The following is a 22,596-nucleotide window of genomic DNA, read 5'->3' as shown; positions in this document are numbered from 1 at the left end:
ATCTATATTTTTTTTTCCATATTTATATCACCAGTGCAAAAGTCTGTGCTAAACTCAAGACCCAACCACATATTCAGTGTCTCTACTTGGATGTATAAAAAGCATCACACAGTTAAATACGTCAACACTAAGCTCCTGGTATTTTCCTCTAAACTTGCTTGGCTTGCTGTTTTCCCCATCTCATCACCTGCTAATTCCATTCTTTTAGTTGTTCAGGGCAAAAGACTTGGAGTCATCTGACGTTCTCTCAGATCCCACATCCAGTCCATCAGCAGATCCTGTCAACTGTAGCTTCAACATACATTTAGAATTTGATGACTTATTGCTTTTGCTGCCCAGGCCTGATCCAACATCGTTTCTTGCCTGGATTCATGTAGTAACCTAAATGGGCACCCTCATTCTGGCTTAGTCTTCTTTATTCTCAACATCAGAGCCATAGAAATCCTATTATGGATGTCAGACCAATTTTTTTTTCCCCTAGTTAAAAACCATCTAATACGTTCCCATGTTTACTGTAAGTGGAAGACAAAATTTTTGCTATGAACCACAAAATTCAGTGTGATTAGCTATATCATTATCTTTCTGTCATCATCTCCTGCAACATTTTTCCCCGTATTCATTTGACTTCAGCCTCACTAGGCTCCTTGTTGTTATCGTTAGGTGCTGTGGGGTCGGTTCCAGCTCATAACAAACCAAATGAAACAATGCCCAGTCCTGCGCCATCCTCACAATCATTGTTATGCTTAAGCCCATTGTTGCAGCCACTGTGTCAATCCACCTTGTTGAGAGTCTTCCTCTTTTTCACTGACCCTCACTTTACCAAGCATGATGTCCTTCTCCAGTGACTGATCCCTCCTGATAACATGTCAAAAATATGTGAGAAGTATCCTTGCCATCCTTGCTTCTAAAAAGCATTCTTGCTGTACTTCTTCCAAGGTAGATTTGTTTGTTCTTTTGGCAGTTCACAGTATATTCAGTATTCTTCACCAATACCACAATTCAAAGGCGTCAATTCTTCTTCAGTCTTCCTTATTCTTTGTCCAGCTTACGTGTGCATCTCAGTCTTCAAGGTGACATCTTTGCTTTTCAACACTTTCAAGATGTCTTTTGCAGCAGATTTGCCCAATGCAATGTGTCAGTTGATTTCTCGACTGCTGCTTTCATGGTGTTGATTATGGATCCAAGTAAAATGAAATCCTTGACAACTTATATCTTTTCTCCTTTTATCATGATGTTGCTTACTGGTCCAACTTCAATCTTTTCTCTGTTTATCATGATGGTGTTTATTGGACTAGCCTCCTTACTGTTCTTCAAACACAGCAGGCATGCCCCACCTCAGGAATTCATACTTGCTTTTTACTGCCCCCTGGAAGGAACTTCCATGTATATTGAGTTCCTGGGTATTGTAAACTGCTAACACAGTTGCTAACAGAAGGGTGGAGGTTTGAGTTTACTCACAGGTGCCTTGGAAAGAAGGTCTGGAAATCTATTTCCAGAAAATCAGTCATCGAAAATGCTACAGAGCACAGTTCTGCTCTGACTCACATGGGGTCACCACGAGTTGGAATCAGTGGCAACTGGTGGTTCGTGCATGGCGACTTGGAGAGGCTCATGTCTTCCCCCAGGTCTTTACTCAAAAGTCATATTTTCAATAAAACCTTACTCTTTCTAAAATTTCAATGTCCATTCCAATAATTTGCATCCCTGTCTTTGCTTTATTTTTTCTTTAGCACTTATAACTGACCACTATAATTTTTACCTATTTATCTTTTTTTTTTTTTTTTTCTACCTTTTCTATTAAAGTAAGCTCTATAATGGCAGGGATTTCTTTTATGGTTTGTGCAATATTATGTTTCCAACAGTGCCTGGCACTTGATAGGCACTCATCAAATATTTGTTGAATAAATTAATAATACATACCATAAAGATTCAAGATTCAGAATTTTATACAACATAAAGAAATCAGTACAAGAGTATTTACTCATTTGGATTCTGAGGACTTTACTAAAAAACATAGAGTGAATCTGCATATCCTTCGCCAAATCAGAGGTCCCTTTCAACTGTGGCAGAGGGTATTGCACATCAAGACATGGATCCCTGGCCCAGACATGGCCAATGCTTTCTGCCCAGGCCAGAAATCCAGCTGGAAAGCTGAGGTGGTAGCAGCTCTGAAGCTGAACTTTAACAGATGCCAGCATTCTTGCCATGAAGGAAAATGTTTTCCAATTCCTCTTCTGTTTTCCCTAAAAACTCACCCAGTTTTAAGCCTGCTCAAACATTCATTTTATTTGTCTTTATGTTTCTACTTGCAATTATTCACTTCATTGAAGAACTTGCTTATATACAAAAGATTGACCTGTGTTGTAATATTGTGATTTCTTCAACCTCAGGTTCTATTTTCTTCCAGAAATTCACATAAAATTTTCCATTAGAATATAAGAAATTAACTTTTTTGGCTTTTCATGCCAATGACAGCAAAGCTATTTAAAACAGAATATTGCATTTTTAGGCAAACAGCATATGCGTTATAGGTTTTGGTAAACTGCTCATTATTTTCATAAGCACACTATATCAATATTTTTTACATGTTGTTGACTTCAATTTTTTTTTTCTACCCAAAGGATTTAATGTTGTCTTCATCTTGGTCCCTGTTGATGCCATGGAGGTTTGGTTCCCAGCAGCAGACCCTCACCAGCCTACCCTGGAGTTTCTAAAGTAACCTCTCTCCTGGCAGAATTCCTTCCCTGATCTGCAAACTGCTTTCTCCAAAGCAGGAAGAAATCACTTTTTTCCACCCCAGAAACAGTCTTCCCCAGAGCAGCCAACCCCAGCTCAGGAGGTGTGTGGGTCTGTGCATCCTGGGCCAGAGAGGCCACTCAGGTGGGCGACGCCACAGCCACGCACATTCTGCCCCTCTGTCAGGCTGGAGGTCGCTGCACTCTGGCCATGGGACAGGCATAAGATTGGCCAGACTGGCTGGCAGGGGGGCAGCTGGGGGCTAGGGCAGTGCTGCCAGCACCTGCACGGTCCTTCCAGCCGGCTTCATGAGTGGTCAGCACCGTGGGACCCAGGAGGGCAAAGGCAATACCACGGACAGCCCCGAGACCAGCCCAGGCTCTAGCTGTGGCAGTCCCACACTCAGCCTTCCACTGACCCTCTGCCCATCTCCAGCACCCGTACCTGGGCCCAGGTGGGCTGCAAGGGACTCCACCACTCTCAGCCCTGGCCTCAAACTGTCCCAGAGCAAATGCAGTTTGAATTATTTATCTTTCAATTACTGGGTTACTACCAAACTTGATCCATGACTTCTTGACCATGGCTTATACATTTATTATACAAATGTGATCAAAAGTAACATTTTCAGACTATGGAACGAGGCTAAATGGGGCCGAAATTCACTTCTGGAAATGTCAGGGGACATGTGCAGTGTGTGCGTGGGTGCACTATGCCAGAATTTTTTTACGTAATTTCATTATTTCCATCTGTTATGTGTGTGTATGAGTTATTTACGTGGACATACTATTTGCAAAAAATACGGTAGTTGTTGAGATGATAATACAACCCAAATTTTTACAATTTCAAACACAGTCTCAACTAAACCAACAAATTATGCTGGATTTCTTAATCCTAAAAAAAGTTTTCATTTAGATCTTTAACAACTGTCTGTTTTGACTAATTTACTTTTTTGTGTATCCTAACAGGCACCTAACATACAACAGATAAATGCTGAAATCTCAGTGGCTTATCTCAACTAAAATCTATTTCTTACTTATGCAAAGGTCAATAACAGTATGGTTGAGGTGAGGAGTACTCTCCTCCATGCAGGCAGTCAAGGACTCAAGCTGAAGAAAGCCTCTGTCATCTTCAAAACATGACTTCTATGGTCAACTTTGATATCCAGCATTTAACTGCAAGGCAAAGGGAAAGAGTAGAAAACCATAAGGGACGATTGTAAGAACCAAGCCTGTACATGATATGTTATGTCTATATCATATTGGCCAGCACTTGAACTTATGGACCCAACCTACATCACGAGAGGCTGGAAAATGTGTGCCAAGAAGAAAGAAGAAATGAATTTTGTTAAATTTAGCCAGGCTCTGCCACAGTCTAACCTTTTGCTCACTAAATATCCATTTCCCTTTTTATCTTATATATAAACCAAATCTGTTGCCATGGAGTCAATTCTGACTCATAGTGACCCTAAAGAACAGAGTAGAACTACCCCATAGAATTTCCAAGGCTGTAATCTTTATGAAATCAGACTGCCACATCTTTCTTCTGTGAAGAGACCTGGTGGATTTGAACTGTCCATCTCCTCAGTAGCAGCTGAGCCCTTAACCAAAGTGCCACCAGAGCTCTTCATCCCACAAACAGAATTAAAAAAAGACCATCCAAGGTCCCATTCAGTCACTGCATCCACCTCAAAGTCCAGTGTCTTGTAGTAATGCAGGAAATCTCCATGAAGTCCAAATGTGGTTCCTCGTGAATTGGTAACCTCTGTGAATACAGACAACATATTTCTTTTACCCTCAAATCATACAAATATCCAAGTTAGTGAAAGGACACAATAATTACAATAAAAGATTCCATCCAGAAAAGAAAAAAAAAGTAACTGTAGAAATTTATGCTATCCTCCTACAGTGAAGACATTTTGAAGGATCCCTCCTGCATTTGTTCTTGTTAGGTGCCATCGAGTCAATTCGGACTCATAGTGACCCTATATACAACAAAACACTGCCCAGTCCTGCGCCATCCTCACAATCTTTGCTGTATCAGCCCATTTTTGCAGCCACTGCATCAATCCATCTCATTGAGGGTCTTCCTCTTTTTTGCTGATCTTCTACTTTACTTTTTTTTTTTCTACTTTACCAAGCATGATGTCCTTCTTCAGGGACTGGTCCTTCCTAATAACATGTCCAAAATACATGAAAGGAAGTCTTGCCATCTTCGCTTCTAAGGAGTATTCTGGCTGTACTTCCTCCAAGACAGATTTGTTCATTCTTCTGGCAGTCCACGGGTATATTCAATGTTCTTCTCCAACACCATGATTCAAAGGCATCAATTCTTCTTCCATCTTCCTTATTCAGCATTCACATGCATATGAGGTGATTGAAATACCATAGCTTCAAGGTGCCATCTTTGCTTTTTGACACTTTAAAGGGGTCTTTTGCAGCAGATTTGCCCAATGCAATACATCTTTTGATTTCTTGACTACTGCTTCCATGGGCATTGATTGTGGATCCAAGTAAAATGAAATCCTTGACAACTTCAATATTTTCCCCATTTATCATGATGTTGCTTATTGGTCCAGTTACGGAGATTTTTGCTTTCTTTATGTTGAGGTGTAATCCATACTGAAGGCTGAAGTCTTTGATCTTCATCAATAAGTGCTTCAAGTCCTCTTTGCTTTCACCAAGCAAGGTTGTATCATCTGCATCTTGCAGGTTGCTACTGAGTCTTCCTCCAATTCTCATGCCATGTTTTTATTCTCTGATTATTTGTGTAGCATACAGATCCAATAAGTGTGGTGAAAGTACAGAACCCTAAAGCACACCTTTCCTGATTTCAAACCATGCAGTATCCCCTTGTTCTGTTCGAACGACTGCTTCTTAGCCTTAACAGGTTCCTAATGAACACAATGAAGTGTTCTGGAATTCCCATTCTTTGTATTGTTATCCATAATTTGTTACAACGCAGTTGAATGCCTTTGCATAGACAATAAAACACAGCTCTTTGGTCTGGGCTGCAGAAGCCAGATGACAAAGGGAATGTCATCATTTGGAAAGTGACGCAATAAGATGCACGCACTGTGCTAATAATTTGGCTCTAAGGCCTACCACTTTCAAAATTCTACCTGTGGCAAATGTGGCTACCCTGTCAAGTGCAAGAGAAAGTATAATTGAAGTGCCAAGGCTAAAAGACAAAATACCACCGATACTGGTAGAATGAGATACTTAAAAATTGTTTACAACAGATTCAAGCATGAATTCTGTAAAGGGACAACACCTAAATCCAAGAGGGCAGCACCCAGCTCATCTTAAGAAGTTCCACACTTAGTTGTGCAATATATGTTCTTGTACTAAAAATATATCCGGCATATTAAGGTATTTTTAATCAACTAAGCTATATTATCAGCGAATTGCAATCAACATGGTGAATGAGAAAACAAATTTACTTGAACTTAGTTGTGACAGTGCTTAAGGGAAGGCTTCTTTCTAAATGAAGTGTTCTGAAATTTTCTATCATCTCTTCCCCAGTAAAAAACAAACCAAACCTAGTGCCGTTGAGTCGATTCCAACTCATAGCGACCCTACAGGACAGAGTAGAACCGCCCCATGGAGTTTCCAAGAAGCGCCTGGCAGATTCAAACTGCCGATTCTTTGGTTAGCAGCAGTAGCACTTAACCACTACACCACCAGGGTTTCCGTCCTGGTGGCTTATTGCCAAACAGTTTTTTGAAATGAGACAAGACCAGTTTAGTTGTACTGCTAAGGGGACAAGGAAGATTAAAAGGAAATAAATGTCAAAATGTCTATCATAATATAAAGAAACAGAGAACTGCAAAACAAAAACAAAGATAAACCTCTTTCTGGTATTCTATGTTTTCAGCCAAGATCCATCTGACATTAGAAATTATATCCCTTTTTCCATGTCCTCTTCTGATTCCAGCTTGAATTTCTGCCAGTTCCCTATTGATGTACTGCTGCAACCATTTTTGAATTATTTTCAGCAAAATTTTACTTGCATGTGATATTAATGATAATCTTCAATAATTTCCTCATATTGTTGGATCACCTTTCTTTGGAATAGGAATGTATATGGATTTCTTCCAGTCAGTTGGCCAGGTAGCTGTCTTCTGAATTTTTTGTTAAAGATGAATGAGCACTTCCAGCATTGCCTCCATTCTTTGAAACATCTCCATTGGTATTCCATCTATTCCTGGAGACTTGTTTTTCACCAACGCCTTCAGTGTAGCTTGGACTTCTTCTACAATACCATCTGTTCTCGATCATATGTTACCTCCTGAAATGGTTGATTGTTGACCAATTCATTTTAGTACAGTGACTGTGTGTATTCCTTCCATCTTCTTTTTATGTTTCCTGCATCATTCAAATTTTGCCCATAGAATCCTTCAATATTGCAACTCGAGGCTTGATTTTTTTTTTCAGTTCTTACAGCTTGAGGAATGCCAAGCATGTTCTTCCCCTTTTGTTTACTAACTCCAGGTCTTTGCACTTTTCATTATAATACTTTACTTTGTCTTCTTGAGTTGCCCTTTGAAATCTTCAGCTCACCTCTTTTACTTCATCATTTCTTCCATTCACTTTAGCTACTCTACATCCCTGACCAAGTTTCAGAGTCTTTTTTGACATCCATTTGGTCTTTTCTTTCCTTCCTGCCTTTTTAATGGCCTTTTGCTTACTTCATGTATGATATCCTTGATGTCATCCCACAACTCGTCTGGTCTTTGGTCATTAGTGTTCAATGCATCAAATCTATTCTTGAGATTGTCTCTAAATTCAGGTGTGTATGCTCAAGGGCATACTTTGGCTCTTCAGCTTCAGCTTGAACTTGCATATGAACAATCGATGGTCTGTTCTGCATTCAGGCCCTGGCCTTGTTCCTCTTCAGTTTGTCATTTCCAGCATAGTAGACCATGTAATTGTCTGATTCAAAATGGCCGATACCAGCCCATTTCAGCTCACTAATGCCCTGGCGGTGAAGTGGTTAATTGCTCAGGCTCCTAACCAAAAGGTTCTAACCCACCAGCTGCTCCTTGGAAACCCTATGGGGCAGTTCTGTTCTGTCCTATAGGGTTGCTATGAGTTAAAATCGATTCAACAGCACACAACAACAACAATGTGTAGGATACAGATCAAGCATTCCATTTCATTTTTGACAACTTATAATTTTTCTTGATTCATACTTCCTACATTCCAGGTTTCATTTGTTAATGGATGTTTGCAGCTCATTCTTCTCATTTTGAGTCATGCCACATCAGCAAATGAAGGTCCTAAAAGCTTACCTCCCTCCACATCATTAAGTTGATTCTACGTTGAGGTGACAACTCTTCCCCAGTTGTATTTTTGGTGCCTTCCAACCTGAAGGTCCCATCTTCCAGAACTATATCAATGTTCTACTGCTATCCATAAGGTTTTCACTGGTTGACTTTTTTCGAAGTAGATTGCCAGGTCTTTCTTTCTAGTCTGTAATAGTCTGGAAGCTCTGCTGCAATTCATCCAATATGGGTGACCCTGCTGGTATTTGAAATATTGGTGGCATAGCTTCCAGCATCACAGTAACAGGCAAGCCATCACTGTATGACAAACTGACAGAAAATTAAAAAAAAAAAAAAAAAAAACTGAAGGAAATTCCTTGATTCAACCCTGGGTCTAAGCTCTGGGAATTCCTCCCTTATCCATCCTTCCCTGAGATTCCTGCCCCCACCCTATAGGAAAGTCTTCCTTGATCATTATCTTTTGTAGGCACACCTGTGGTTGGTGAAGGAGTTTCCAAAGCCAAACTTACTGCCATCAAGTTGATTCCCACTCACAGTGACCCTGTAAGACAGAGTAGAAATGCCCTATAGCATTTCCAAGGCTGTAAGTCTTTACAGAAACAGGCTGCCACGTCTTTCTCCTGCAGAGTGGCTGGTGGGTTGGAACTGCCAAAGGACTTACTTACTGCACCATCAGGGCTCCTTCCAGATATTAGGCCTTCCTTAAAGGCTGTAGATTCTTTCAAAGCCTGATTCAGGCTTCAATTAAAAAAAAAAAAACCTGTTGCCATGGAGTTGATTCCAACTCATAGTGACCCTATAGGACAGAATAGAACTGCCCTATAGGGTTTCCAGGGAGTGGCTGGTGGATTTGAACTGCCAACCTTCTGGTTAGCAGTCCAGAGCTTAACCACTGCATCACCGGCCCCATAATCTGATCTTTGTCATGGAGGTGAGTCTTCATCTACATTGGTCCCTTAAAAGCTATTTCAATTTTATTTCCTACAGTTAGGGGTATAACCAAAACCAAACCCAGTGCCGTCAAGTCGATTCTGATTCATAGCAACCCTAAAGGACAGAGTAGAACTGCTCCATAGAGTTTCGAAGGAGCGCCTGGCAGATTTGAACTGCCAAGCTTTTGGTTAGCAGCCGTAGCACTTAACCACTACGCCACCAGGGTTTCCAGTTAGGGGTATAGAGGCAATAATTTTTTCCAACCCTTTGAGGACCCAAATTTCTGTACTTACTTTATTCTCTTTGATTTCTTGGGCAAAGCCTGAAAGTAGTGTTCATCACTTTCACCTAAAATCTGTGGGGCAGATTTCAATCATGTGGCTACACCCAGCTTCATGAAAGGCTTAGAAGTGAAGACTACTGTATACCCAGTAGAAAGGGAAAGAAATTTCATTAACAACCAGCCAGTTTCTGCAAAAACTATTGAGTTTGATAGAAAGTAGAGAATAGATTTTTTTTTGTTTTATTTTGTTTCATGACAGATTAGAAGATGATGATAAGAAAGTCTCACAACTTCTTTGAAATATGGAATGTGTCTAATCAGCATTCCAATTTTTCTGAGAACTCTTACTCTAGTATTAATAGCTTACCTTCCAAAAGTGGCAAAGAAAATAAATAGTATAATTTAGAAGTATAAACAACTCACTATGCTCTATCTTTTCTGGGATACATTCAGAATTATGCAGTTTGAACGTGCTTCTTGTCTGCTTCCTCACTGGACTGTAAGCTCTTGAAAGACAGTTTTCATTGTTTTATCATGATATCCATCTTGGTAATTGTTCAAGCCTCAAGGAAGTAGAAGATGATGTGAATAGAGGATAAATACATTCTCATGAAAAAAAATTTTAAAGAATTAGCTAATAATTCATTGTATCACGTACATCAACTATGTGTCTACCACTGACATCAACTATGTGTCAGTAATGAGATATTCAAGAATTAAAAGAAACATGTTTCCTGTGACAGTTCGAGCTTTTCTTTGATGAAAAGTACAAAATCATTGTGTTAAACTACGCTTTTCATTTATGTATATAAGTGACTAGTGTATGAAATTTTTTGGACACAGAAGTTCCAGGAATAGTCTTAGAATGAGGACAGAGGCTATGGGGTATTGGTGCATCAAGTTCTCAAATAGATTTTCCCACTAAAGCCCTACAGATTCTAGCTCTTAGATTTTGGCTAAAAAAGATGATTCAAAAAAAAAAAATTTTTTTTTTTAGATAGGAATAATAATGTGAGCTTCTTGGGAGACTCCACATACAAAGAGCTTATTCCTTATGGTCAAATATAGAACTAGGACCAGGAACTAAAATATTACCATCCTAAATATTTCTAAAATGCCTTCATGGAGGTTTTCCAGAACAAATCAACAATGAATAACATGTTTCCTTAGCTCTTTAAAGGAACGATTTGGATCATCACACAAACTTCGTGGTTGGCAATTTTTTTCTTTCAAGGTTTTATATATGTCATCCCATTGTCTTCTTGCCTGCATGGTTTCTGCTGAATAATCGGAATTCAGTCATATAGTTTCTCCTCTGTACGTGACTTTTTGTTTTTTTCGAGCTGCTCACAGGATTTTTTCTTTGTCTTTGGTTTTAGTGAGTGTGATTATGATATGCCTTGGTGTTTTTCTTTTGGGGTCTACCCTATATGGGGTTCACTGAGCTTCTTTAATGGTCAGCTTTTCATCATTCATGATATTAGGGAAGTTTTCTGTCAGTAATTCTTCAATGATCATCTCTGTGTTTTCCATTTTCTCTCCCTGTTCTGGAACTCCAATCACTAGCAAATTTTTGCTTTTGATTGTATCCCACATAATTCTCAGGGTTTCTTCATTTTTCTTTGTCTCTTTTCTAATTTTCCCTCAGAGTTGTAGCCCAGTGTTTGTCTTCAATTTCACTGATTCTGTCTTCCATCATTCCAAACCTACTCTTCAGCCCTTCCATGACACCATCCATTTCTGAAATCTTGTTTATCTTTTGAATTTCTAATTGCTGTTTTCGTATGATTTCTAGTTGTGAATTTATTTGGGCATTTTTGTTCCTGTATTACTTTCCTGAGTTGTTCCTTTTTATTTTTTGTCTGTATTTTCCATGAATTTGTCTGCCTTTTCCACAAATTTGTCTATCTTTTCCTCATTTTTGTCTGCTTTTTGCTTCAACTTTTGGATTGCACTGAATATTAGAGATTTGAATTCCCTGTCAGGTAGTTCTAATGCCTTTTCTTCTACTGGAAAGTCATTTCATGTTTTATTTTGGACTCCTGCTGGAACCATCCTGCCCTGTTTTTTTATATGTTTTGATATTGTCTGCTGTCTTTGAGATATTCATTATTTTCTTCATTTCTTGATTGTAAATTTGTTTCATCCTGCTTTTTGTTTTATTTGGTTATTTCTGAGCAGACAGGTTGTGAGTTCTTTGTTGTTTGCTTGTCTGTAGTCATGATACTTTTCACCTCCTTGTCCAATGGGCAGGGCCAGTCAATCAGCTATGGTGTTGCAGGGCAGGTCCAGGTGGAGAAGAGGGGCTGGGATGGGTTGTTTGTGGCACATATTAGGGCCAACAGGGCAGGCCAGGAATCAGTGCTGGGCAGGTTCCAGTAGGCTGTGCCTGTGCTACCAGGTGGTGTGATGTTCAGTGGACGGTGCAGATAAGCAGGAAAGAGGGGGGAGGTTGTGATGTTTGGAGCTAATAGGGGTATGGGAAAGAGGAAAGAGAGGAGAGAGAAACAGGAGCCAAAAACAAACAAGCAAACAAAGGGAAAAAAAAAAAGAGTGCTAAAGGAGCTTGCCATTGGAGTGATTAGAAACTGGAAAATGGAGAGAAGCAAAAAGGAAAAAAAAAAAAAGAGAGAGAGAGAGAGAAAAGGTAAAAATAAAGAAAAAAATAACAAGATAAAAATTTGGAAAAGAAAAGTCTTTAGGAGTCCTGGAGTCCCACTGGTGGGGCCGCTAAGACTGGGGAAGTGGCTCCCAGGTTGTGCCTGACTAGAGGGGGTATAGGTATCATACAGCACCAGGTATTCAGGAGACAGGAAAAGATGATAAGTGTAGAGAGATGAGAACTGAGAAATGAAGAAAGACACCGAAAAGAGAGAGAAAAGAAAAGAAAGAAATGCCCCTAGGGATCCCACCTATGCAGCTGCACAGATTGGGGGAGTGGCTCCTAAGCTGGGCAGTGCAGCCCTGCTAGAAGGGGCTCCCAAGCTGCGGAAAGAAAATGAAAACAAACAAACAAAACAGAACAAAGCAAAACAAGGGGAAAAAAAGCCCCAGAGATCCCACCATTGTAGTGTCACGGGCCGGGGGAGTGATTCCCCGGGTGAGCATGGCTTCACAACCTTTGATGAAAACGCAAAGATGGCACGTGGAGCCAGGTGCTCAGAGAAAGGAGGGGGAGGTAGTAGGAGGCGCAAAAGAAACCAAAAGAGATGGAAAGAACCAATACCGGCTCAGGGACCCGGCCAGTTTGGGCAGGGTGAATCCAAGCAGCCTAAGGCCAAAGCAGTTGCCTCCCAGCCAAGAGACTGTGGCCGGTGGGAAGCAGAGGAGGCCAAAAGGGGGGAGGAAGAAGAAGGAGTTGTTAGGGAACCACATTGTTTGTTACCAGGTGCTCTGTCTCCTGCTGGGAACTTTGTGAAGCTGTTTTCCGATACTCCTTGTCTGCCGATCTCTGACGTGGGTGGGGTGAATCCAAGCTGCACAGAGGCTGTGCTTCCTGGCCTGCCGAGCCACCACAGCCAGCCAGGAAACTCCGAGATCAAGCAGAAGGGAGAGAATGGGGGGTGGGAAAGCGTGTATGGCTGGTTACCAGATGCTCTGTCTCCTGCTGGGAGTTCTGAGAAACTGCTTTCCCATGCTCCCTGTCTGCCGATCCCCAACAGGAGTCCAGGATGGCGTATCTGTGCTGTGTTAGCTGATGGGGCCTTCCGAACGTATCTCTCCTGGCTCTCTGTGCCCTGCCAGTTTCTTATTCCATGCAGTGCTTGGCTGAGTTCTTTATCTCTTCATTTGACACTTCAGGTTCCAGAAATGAAGTTTGTCTCTGTTTTGCTTAGTTTTTTGGGTCTTTGTCTTTTTTTTTTTTTTTTTTTTTGCTGTTCAGGGACGGCGTGGTGCTTCTGTCTATAGTGCCATGTTGGCTGGAAGTCCATCACATAAACTTCTAATAGGTGACCTGTGCTAAGCTAAGACAACAGCTTCATTGCAAATCTTCTTGAGGGTTATCACTGGCAGTAATCAGGCTTTTGTTAGTGGATATCTTCTCAAAGGTTTATTTTGGAATACAAGGAAAATCATTTTAGTATAATTGAGAGGAAACAGTACTTCCCATACTTCTGCCCTCTTGGAAAGTATATATATATATATATATATATTTTATGAGTTCTTCACCCAAAAATTTTTAGTTTCTATTTTCTCTGAATAACCAAATAAGTATTCTTATTCATATATATTTATAATGTTTACTAGAATACTTCAATAAAGTCCCAACTCCATACTACAAATTGGATAAAATGTTGAAGCATGTGAATTCAGTAATTTCCCTTGCAAAAAAATGAAAAAAAAAAAACAATGAAGAGTCCTATTTCCCTTTGGCTAGTATGGACTTAGATGCTGGAGTCAGATTTTTTTTTTTTTTTTCTTTTGAGTCATTCAGGCTCAGATTCTGTTATCCATTTAATTTTATCCTCATTATACATTTTATTTTCACCAGTTACCTCAGACTTAATAATTCTAAATATATAGTTCTGTCAGTTCAGGACATTTGCAATAAGCATTTTTCTTCCCCTTGATTATGGCATAGAAAATCCTTAGAGAATTACACAGAGCCTATACTATTCATTCCATCTTTAATTCATCCCACCAAATTAATGGTTTCTATTAATTAGACAACAAAAACTGAAAAGGGAAAAAATGGTAAGTGCCGTGTTTTTCACCTAAAGGTGTGTTGCTGTTAAGAGATGTTAAAAAGTTGAGCCAGAATTTAACGAATTCTGAGATAGGTTTTAATTAGGGTTGACATATGAACTGAATAGTTCTACACTACTCTGTAAATGAAGGGTTCTTTTAAAAACTAAAACCTAGAATTATTATATGTAATTAGTGTTATAAATGAAAAGATGCGAATGGCACATTTTCGGTGTCAGGAGAATACTAATTCAGACCTCACTCCTAGCAGGCTTGTACCTCACAATGGCTGCCACTTGATAACTGTGACATGTTTCAAATGAAAGTCAACTTTTGGCCATCTAATCACTAAACAAGAGGCACAAGAACAATAGAATTTCTCTTACTCTACTGGTAATTTAACTTCCAACTAAGTTACTTTCTATATGCACATTTTTTTTTTCAATTCTGTGTAGTTCTTAAAAATCTACCACATGTGCTAGCTGACAGATACAACCTAATCTGAGAGATGGTGAAGGGTCTCAAAAACCGGATAGTTCAGGTAAACTGAATAGACAATAATGTTGTAAATGATTCAAAGCAATTGTGTGAATTTTTAAGAGACCACATGACTTGTTAATTAACCAACAAATAAATGATTCATTTTAAAGGAGAAATCCATCTGGCCTGCTGGACAAACAGTGAGGTAGGATTCCTATAAGTCCTTTGATTCAATACTGAAGAGACAGAATGAGTTTACTTAAAAACATTGCTCTACCCCACACTTTTAAAAGCATTCAGAATAAATCCAAAACTGCTTTCAAGGTCTACTAATAATTTCCTGTCAGATAAAATGAAAACACTCTAGAACAGTATGATTCTTGCAGAAAAACTTATTTTTAATTCAATCAGAATTAAGAACTTGAATAATTACTTGCAAAAAATATTGTCAAAGAACTACAAGATCTAGCAGACTTTAAGACAGAACTCAAAACATGACCTGGGAGAATTTCCAGTCAAGAGGAGACTACAGAGTGGATGAATATAATCACCAAAAACCATCGCCACTAACATATAAGTACTATTCACAGATCTCCCCTGGTGGCATAGTGGTTAAGTACTTGGCTACTAATCAAAAGGTTGGTGGTTTGAACCCCTCAGCTCCTCCACAGGAGAAAGATGTGGCAGTCTGCTTCCATAAATATTACAGCCTTGGAAACGCAATGGGGTAGTTCTATTCTGTCCTGAGTTGGAATCGACTCATTGGCAATTTTTTATTTTTTTTTTTTAGAAAAGAAGTCCCTGTGTGGTGCAAATGGTTAAGCAATCAACTCTTAGCTGAAAGACTGGCAGTTCAAACTCACCCAGAGGTGCCTTAGAAGATAGGCTTGGCAATCTCCTTCCTAAAGGTCACAACCTTGAACACCTGATGGAGCAGTTCTACTCTGCGTACATGGGGTCTTTATGAGTCTGAATCGACTGGACAACAATTAACAACAACAATAACATTAGAAGAAAAGGATTTGATAGAAAGGATCCTAATAGTCTAAAATGGGCTATGGCTAGGATTATTCTACATCAGGAACTGGTAAATCTTTTCCATAAAGAAGTAGACAATAAATATCTTAGGTGATATCATGTGTGGCAACAACTCGATGTTGGCACCTCAGTGTGAAAACTGCTATAAAGAATAGATAAGTAATTGCATGTGACTGTGTTCCAATAAAACTTTATTTATGGACACTGAAAGGTGATTTTTGTATAATTTTCACATTTCATGAAGTTTTATTCTTTTGATTTTTTCAACGATTTAAAAAAGTAAAAATTATTCTTAGCATGCGGGCTATACAAAAACAGATAATGGCCTGTATGTGGTCCATATGATATAGTTTGCCAACATCTGCTGTGCATTACAGTTTGCCCAGGAAAATCCCGGTTTGTATTGGTTGACCTGGCGTAATCATTAATACTGCCCCTTTCATTCTCATGTGTTCTGGTGTAGACAATAAATTATATGTCACCCTTAACCTACTGCCATCGAGTCAATTCCGACTCATAGCGACCCTATAGGACAGGATTATGGCAAAAATGTATCGAAACAAAAAACCAATAAAACCATTCAACACACCAAACTTTACGCTGAAAGTACAGTATGAAAACAAATATTATGTATAAAAATATATATACATTAACGTTAAGAAATTAACGTTACTGAACATAAGAGTTATTTGTTATATATTTGCTACTTATATATTTGAAGGCCTAACTGAGTAAATGAAGCAAAGTAGCTAAAGAGAGGATCTACATCTTGAGAAAATTGCATACAACCGATGATAATTAGGTTTGCCTGAAATGAACTCAAGTGGCATCTGGAAGAACTAGGAGACATGAAACATAAATTGAGCCAGGCTTCTCTTTTTATATTGATAGAATATTATTTCTGGAACATGTTCTGACACAAGTCAAGCAAAGCCCTATTTAATATCTGAAAACATCACTACAGATAAGGTGAAGTTTGACACAGTGGACAGATATTAAAATTAGGCATGAAAAAAAATTTTAAATGAGTTAAAAGTGTAGTACTAGGTACATAACAGAAAACAAATCTTTTGGGAAGTCTTCTGCATCAAAAGTATTTTCATCCTAAGACTATGCAATTAAACTAGCTCTGATTTTTCAACAATCAACATAATGTACATGGTACTTCCAGTCTCAGTATTTTGCAATCACATTTGCTGGTTAGACCCAAAACACTGTTGAATTTTCCATTAGAAAGTTTAATTTGTCACTAAAAATAACCAGTAATGACTATATAAACTGGGTTGGCAGCTACAATTTCATCAAGAGGATACACAACTCAAAGAACATATTTTCTTCTTCCAGCTCAGAGGTTAAGACGTATCATGGCACATAAAGGCAGCATTTTGCACTCCGTGAAGACAAGAAAGAATAACCATGCTTTAATAAAAAACATGATGCGTGGTCTTACGACCTATGTTGGAAACTCATAGGCTACTCCATTAGGTATCATGATAACACCATAATTTCTTCTTTCTCTCTGATACTTAGACTGGTAACACTCTGTAAAATGGTAATAAGGTAAAAAAAAAAAAAAAAAAAAAAAAGATAAAGAATTATTATCACGCCTTCTCTCCAACATTCTTTTATATTTGTTTCTTCATATAAACATCATATTCAGTTGCTACCTGTTATATAGAGACCAAGAGCTAAGGAGCTCAGCAGAATTCAAGGCCATATATACCATAAGGGCTAAAACCAGAGCTTCCTGTACAAACTGCGTTCCATTAGTCTAATGGCTTTCTCCTTTTATGTCTGCTAATTTGTCCTACAGGATTAATCACATTTGTCTTCATAGAACCATCATATTATGAGAAGAGCGATAAAAATATAAACTAAGCAAAAAAAGAAAAATCAATCTTGCAACCAGTGTCAGAAAACAATATGTGTATAAATTTTTGAATGAGAAATTAACTTGAGCTGTAAACTTTCACCTAAAGCACAATAAAATAAAGTTGAATGAAAAATTAAAGAAGAAATCAAATAAAGTATTGCATTGGGAAAATCTGCTGCAAAAGACCTCTTTAAAGTATTAAAAAGCAAAGATGTTACTTTGAGGACTAAGGTGCACCTGACCCCAAGCCACAGTATTTTCAACTGCCTCTTATGCATACAAAAGCTGGACAATGAATTAGGAAGACTGGAGAAGAATTGATGCCTTTGAATTATGGTGTTGGTGAAGGATATTGAATATACCATGGACTGCCAGAAGAATGAACAAATCTGTCTTGGAAGAAGTACAGCCAGAATGATCCTTAGAAGTGAGGATGGTGTGACTTCATCTCACGTACTTTGGACATGGTACCAGGAGGGACCAGTTCCTGGAGAAAGACATCAGGCTTGGTAAAATAGAAGGTCAGTGAAAAAGAGGAAAACTCTCAAAGAGATGAATTAACACAGTAGCTGCAACAATGGGCTCATACGTATTAAGGATTATGAAGATGGCCCAAGATCAGGCAGTGTTTCGTTCTGTTGTATATAGGTCACTATGAGTTGGAACCAACTCAAAGGCACCTAACAACAACAACAATAACATAAAAATTAAAAACTTTTTGCTCATCAAAGGACTTTAGCAACAAAATGAAAAGACAACCTACAGATCGAGAGAACATATTTAGGAACCATATAGCTGATAAGGGTCTAATATCCGAAATGTATATAAAACTTCTACAATTTAATAACAAAAAGGCAACCCAGCCAAAAGATGGACAGACAGCTTCAACAGACATTTTACCAAAGAGGATATTCAAATGGCCAACAAGCACATGAAAAGGTACTCAACATCATCAGCCATTAGGAAGATGCAAAGCAAAACTAGAATGAGATACTACCTCACCCCTATTAGAATGTCAATGATTAAAAAAAAAAAGGAAAACAACAGGTGTTGACAAGGTTGTGGAGAAACTGGAACCCTTATTTATTGCTAGTGGGAGTGTAAAATGGCATAGCTACTGTAGAAAACATTGTGGTGGTTCCTCAGAAAGTTGAACATTAGAACTATCATCTGATCCTGCAATCCCAGTCCTAGGTATATACCCAGAAGTGAAGGCAGAAACCTGTATGCAGATGTTCACTGCACCACTTTTTCAATAGCCAAAGGTAGAAACAATAGAAATTTCCATCAACGGATGAATGGATAAACAAAATGTTGTTATATACACACAATGGAATACTACTCTGCCATAAAGAGAAATGAAGACCTGATGCGTGCCACAATGTGAAAGAACCTTAAAAACATCATGCTGAGTCAAATAAGTCAGCCAGAAAAGGATAAATATTGTATGATCTCACTTATAGGAAATAAGCAAATCTATAGAAATGGAAGATTATTGGTGGTTACCAGGAAAGGGGAGTTTTTGCTTACAGGGCATTCGTAGTGGAATGATTTAGAAAAGGATAGTGAATGTTATGGATTGAATTCTGTCCCCCAAAAAATGTGTGTCAATTTAACTAGATCATAATTCTTAGTATTGTATTATTGTCCACCATTTTGTCATCTGATGTGATTTTGCTATGTGCTGTAAATCCTGCCTCTATGATGTTAATGAGGCAGGATTCAAGGCAGTTATGTTAAAGAGGCAGGACTCAATCTACAACATTAGGTTGTATCTTGAGTCTTTCTCTTTTGAGATATAAAAGAGAGAATCCAGCAGAGAGACAGAGGGTCCTCATACCACCAAGAAACCAAAGCCAGGAGCATAGCACATCCTTTGGACCCAGGGTCCCTGTACTGAGAAGCTCCTAGACCAGGGGAAGATGGATGACAAGGACCTTCCCCCAGAGCCAATAGAGACAGAAAGCCTTCTCCTGGAAATGGCACCCTAAATTCAGTCTTCTAGCCTCCTAAAAACTGTGACAGAATAAATTTCTCTTTGTTAAAGTCATCCTCTTGTATTTCCATTAAAGTAGCACTAGATAACTAAGAGAGTGAGAATGGTTGTACAACTTGAAGAATGTAATCAATGTCACTGAACTGTACATGTAGAAATTGCCAAGACAATATATGTTTTGTTACATATATTTTATGATAATAATTTTTTTTAATTAAAAAAGAATCAATATGATAGATGAGAAAGTGAGACTTACAGTGTAATAAAAAAGATGGAAAGAGATGCATAGGATGCAAGGATGATATCCAAGCAATTCACTCCCTATCTGAGAACAATTCTTACTACAATGATATCTTCTCCCATTTCTGAACAAAATTTCTAGTACATTCTGCTGAATTTGCTCAGATATGGCTGTCTAATCCCTACCTACAGATATCTCCTTTCACTGACTTCCTAGACCCGGGGTACACTTGGCTTCCGATGTGACCAGTTGGCAGAGGACATACACTTCTACTACAAGCTAACCTCAGTGAATCTCATGTTTTACTTACATGAAGTTCTTGGTGTTAAAAAATATTTATGCCTGGAATCAGAAGGAAAATACAGACTACACTACTAAGTCAATTTACGTGGACAAACATATATTTTAATTTTTATTCTTTAAAAACAAAAGTTAAATTCAACATGAAAGTTAAAGTTTGATTAAATGAATTTTTCCAAGTCAAGAAGGCATATGTCTGGTTAATAAAAATGTACAGCATCTTAAATTTTATTGGTGATTATTTTAGTGTTGGGGGTAAGACTCTCAATTAACAAAAGTATATTATTTTCATTTTTTTCCTTTAAACTCTAAGGGCAACAGTTGATATTGGCTTAAAACAAGGACATAAAATCAACTTTTTCTTGATTTTCAATCCTTTTAATTGAAATGAAAACTTATGATTTCTTTTTTCTTGAGAATAAAGTTGAATATTACCTCCTAAATTAAACATCTACAATAAGGTCAACTTATATATAGTAATAATAGCTAACATTTTATGAATGCTTATCAAGTGCAGGCTGTTTATTATGTATTTCACAGCGTGTATCATATATTACGGAAACCCTGGTGGTGTAGTGATTAAGTGCTACAGCTGCTAAACCAAGGGTCGGCAGTTCACATCCTCCAGGCCTCCTTGGAAACTCTACGGGGCAGTTCTACTCTGTCCTATAGGGTCGCTATGAGTCGGAATCGACTCGACAGCACTGGGTTTGGTTTGTTTATCATATATTACTTACACTTACCCTTTGAAATAAGGACTATTATTATGCCCATTCTGCGAATGGGAAATCTGAGGCACAGAAAGGTAAAACAACCTATCCAGAGCTATGAGTACTGAGTGGAGCTAGGTTTAGGACAAGGCAATCTGATTCCAGAGTCAGTTCTGTTAAGCACCACGTTATATTGCATTTCTGTATTTTATTTTTTAGAATGACATTTGGAAATCTTAAAAATGGTAAGACATTAGAGTGACTGATATGATTCAGCACAGTATACCAGAGTATGAATCCTCTGTATCAAACACGTAACTCATTATATTTACTCTATTTGACAAATAGACTACAATTATCTTTAGGTATAAATCAGAGTAACTTCCTCTTTATTGAGAGCTCCCAGACGCATTGTAATATCTGCTGCTTCTACCAAACCATCTGTTCTGAGTACATTCATTTACTTTCACGCTCTATTGAGGTCATAGGATTTCAGAAAAGTCACTTGTTCTTGTATCTATTGCTGATATCACAAAAGTATTGGTTGAAACTTTATAAAAATGACAGTGTTACTACTTTAGCAATGCTCAAAAAAATTTTTTTCTTTTTCTTCTCATTATATGTGACTTTTTAGGTCAGCATCTGTAGACAACATGAGCAACAAGGAACTTCACTTACAGGATTCGAGGTTGCAGAAAGAATAGGATTCAGTAGGGTCTCCAGGTTTCTACTATGGCATTAATACCTTCAAACAGGAAAGCTTATATTTTAAGTGCTATTAATAGATCAAATCTACAAGAATTCTAAATTTGAAACCAAAACACAAATGTCCCACCTCGGAATCACACTGATGTTTTTTTAATCACGACCTTTGCTAAAGATTTAATTTTAAGGTAAGGAATTACAGTAAAATATCATTTAAACACTGTGTTGCTTCTTTATAGTCTTGTTTTAATGTATTTAAAAATATTTTCCAGATATTATTTTTAATTGTAGGTTTTTCTTTCAAAAAGTATTTGTGGAATTGCAACAGACTACGAAACACAACAAAAGGAAAGAAAAGGATCTGATGTTAACGGAGCGACAAAGCTATCTTACAGAATTTTTCCCTAAATTCATAAAATTATTTTAAATTCTACACAAGGTATCTTACTATATATACATAAATATATATATATAGTAATATGTCACATTGTTTCCCACCCAAGAGAATGTAAGCTGCAGGGTCCTATAGCAGAGTGCTTAGAAGAAATAACAAACTTGTTGCTATATTTTTTGGTTTGTTTATCTATAGCTTTGATTGTTTGAACAATATTTTTAACTTGTGAATATTTTGCTTTGAAGATGAATTAGGTTGATGAATGGACAAAAGAGGAAGCCAGCGGTTGGGTAATTGAGAAATAGCCACTAAAGGAGGAAATAAAAATTTTCAAGACTGTATAACTTGTTTTCTTTGTTTCTTTGAAACAGCAAAAAATAAATATACTCTTACATAAAGGAAGACAAAATCTGTGCCTTTCAGCATGTAGATTCTTTGATGCAAAAAATAAGGAAATTGTAGTTTAGTTATTGATGTCTTATAATTTATACTCTGTTTTATGGGAAAAGGAGCCCTGGTGGTGCAGTGGTTAAGTGTTTGGCTGCTAAAAGAAAAGTCAGTGGTTTGAAGCCACTAGCTGTTGTATGGGAAAAAGACATGGCAGTCTTCTGTAAAGATTTACGGACTTGGAAATGATATGGGGGACAGTTCAATGTGTCAAAACCAACTCGATGGGAACAGGTTTACGGGAAATTTGTTTTGGTTTAAGGTTTATACACATATACATGTGTGTTTATAAGATTTTTCTATTCCAAGGAGAGGTTAAGATGGTGGAATAGAAAAAAGCTTTTGGAGAGCCCTCTTACAACAAAAAAAATGAGTAAATTTATGACAAGCTCAGAGCCCTAAACATCAAAGGCAAAGTTAGAAAACAAACCGAGCAGCAGGAGGAGGAAGAGATGGTTTAGAAGCAGAGAGGAGTTACCAGACCTGAATT

The 22,596-nt window shown here is 38.0% G+C and overlaps 1 pseudogene; it reads left to right on the top strand.

Moving 5' to 3' along the window:
* The first annotated feature begins 5,756 nt into the window (after positions 1 to 5,756).
* Positions 5,757 to 6,043, top strand: LOC111750981 (large ribosomal subunit protein eL37-like; annotated as a pseudogene).
* The last annotated feature ends 16,553 nt before the right edge of the window (positions 6,044 to 22,596 follow it).

This window comes from Loxodonta africana, chromosome 3, assembly GCF_030014295.1.
Source record: "Loxodonta africana isolate mLoxAfr1 chromosome 3, mLoxAfr1.hap2, whole genome shotgun sequence".
NCBI classification, from domain to species: Eukaryota; Metazoa; Chordata; class Mammalia; order Proboscidea; family Elephantidae; genus Loxodonta; species Loxodonta africana.
This window is presented reverse-complemented; position numbering and strand designations above follow the sequence as displayed.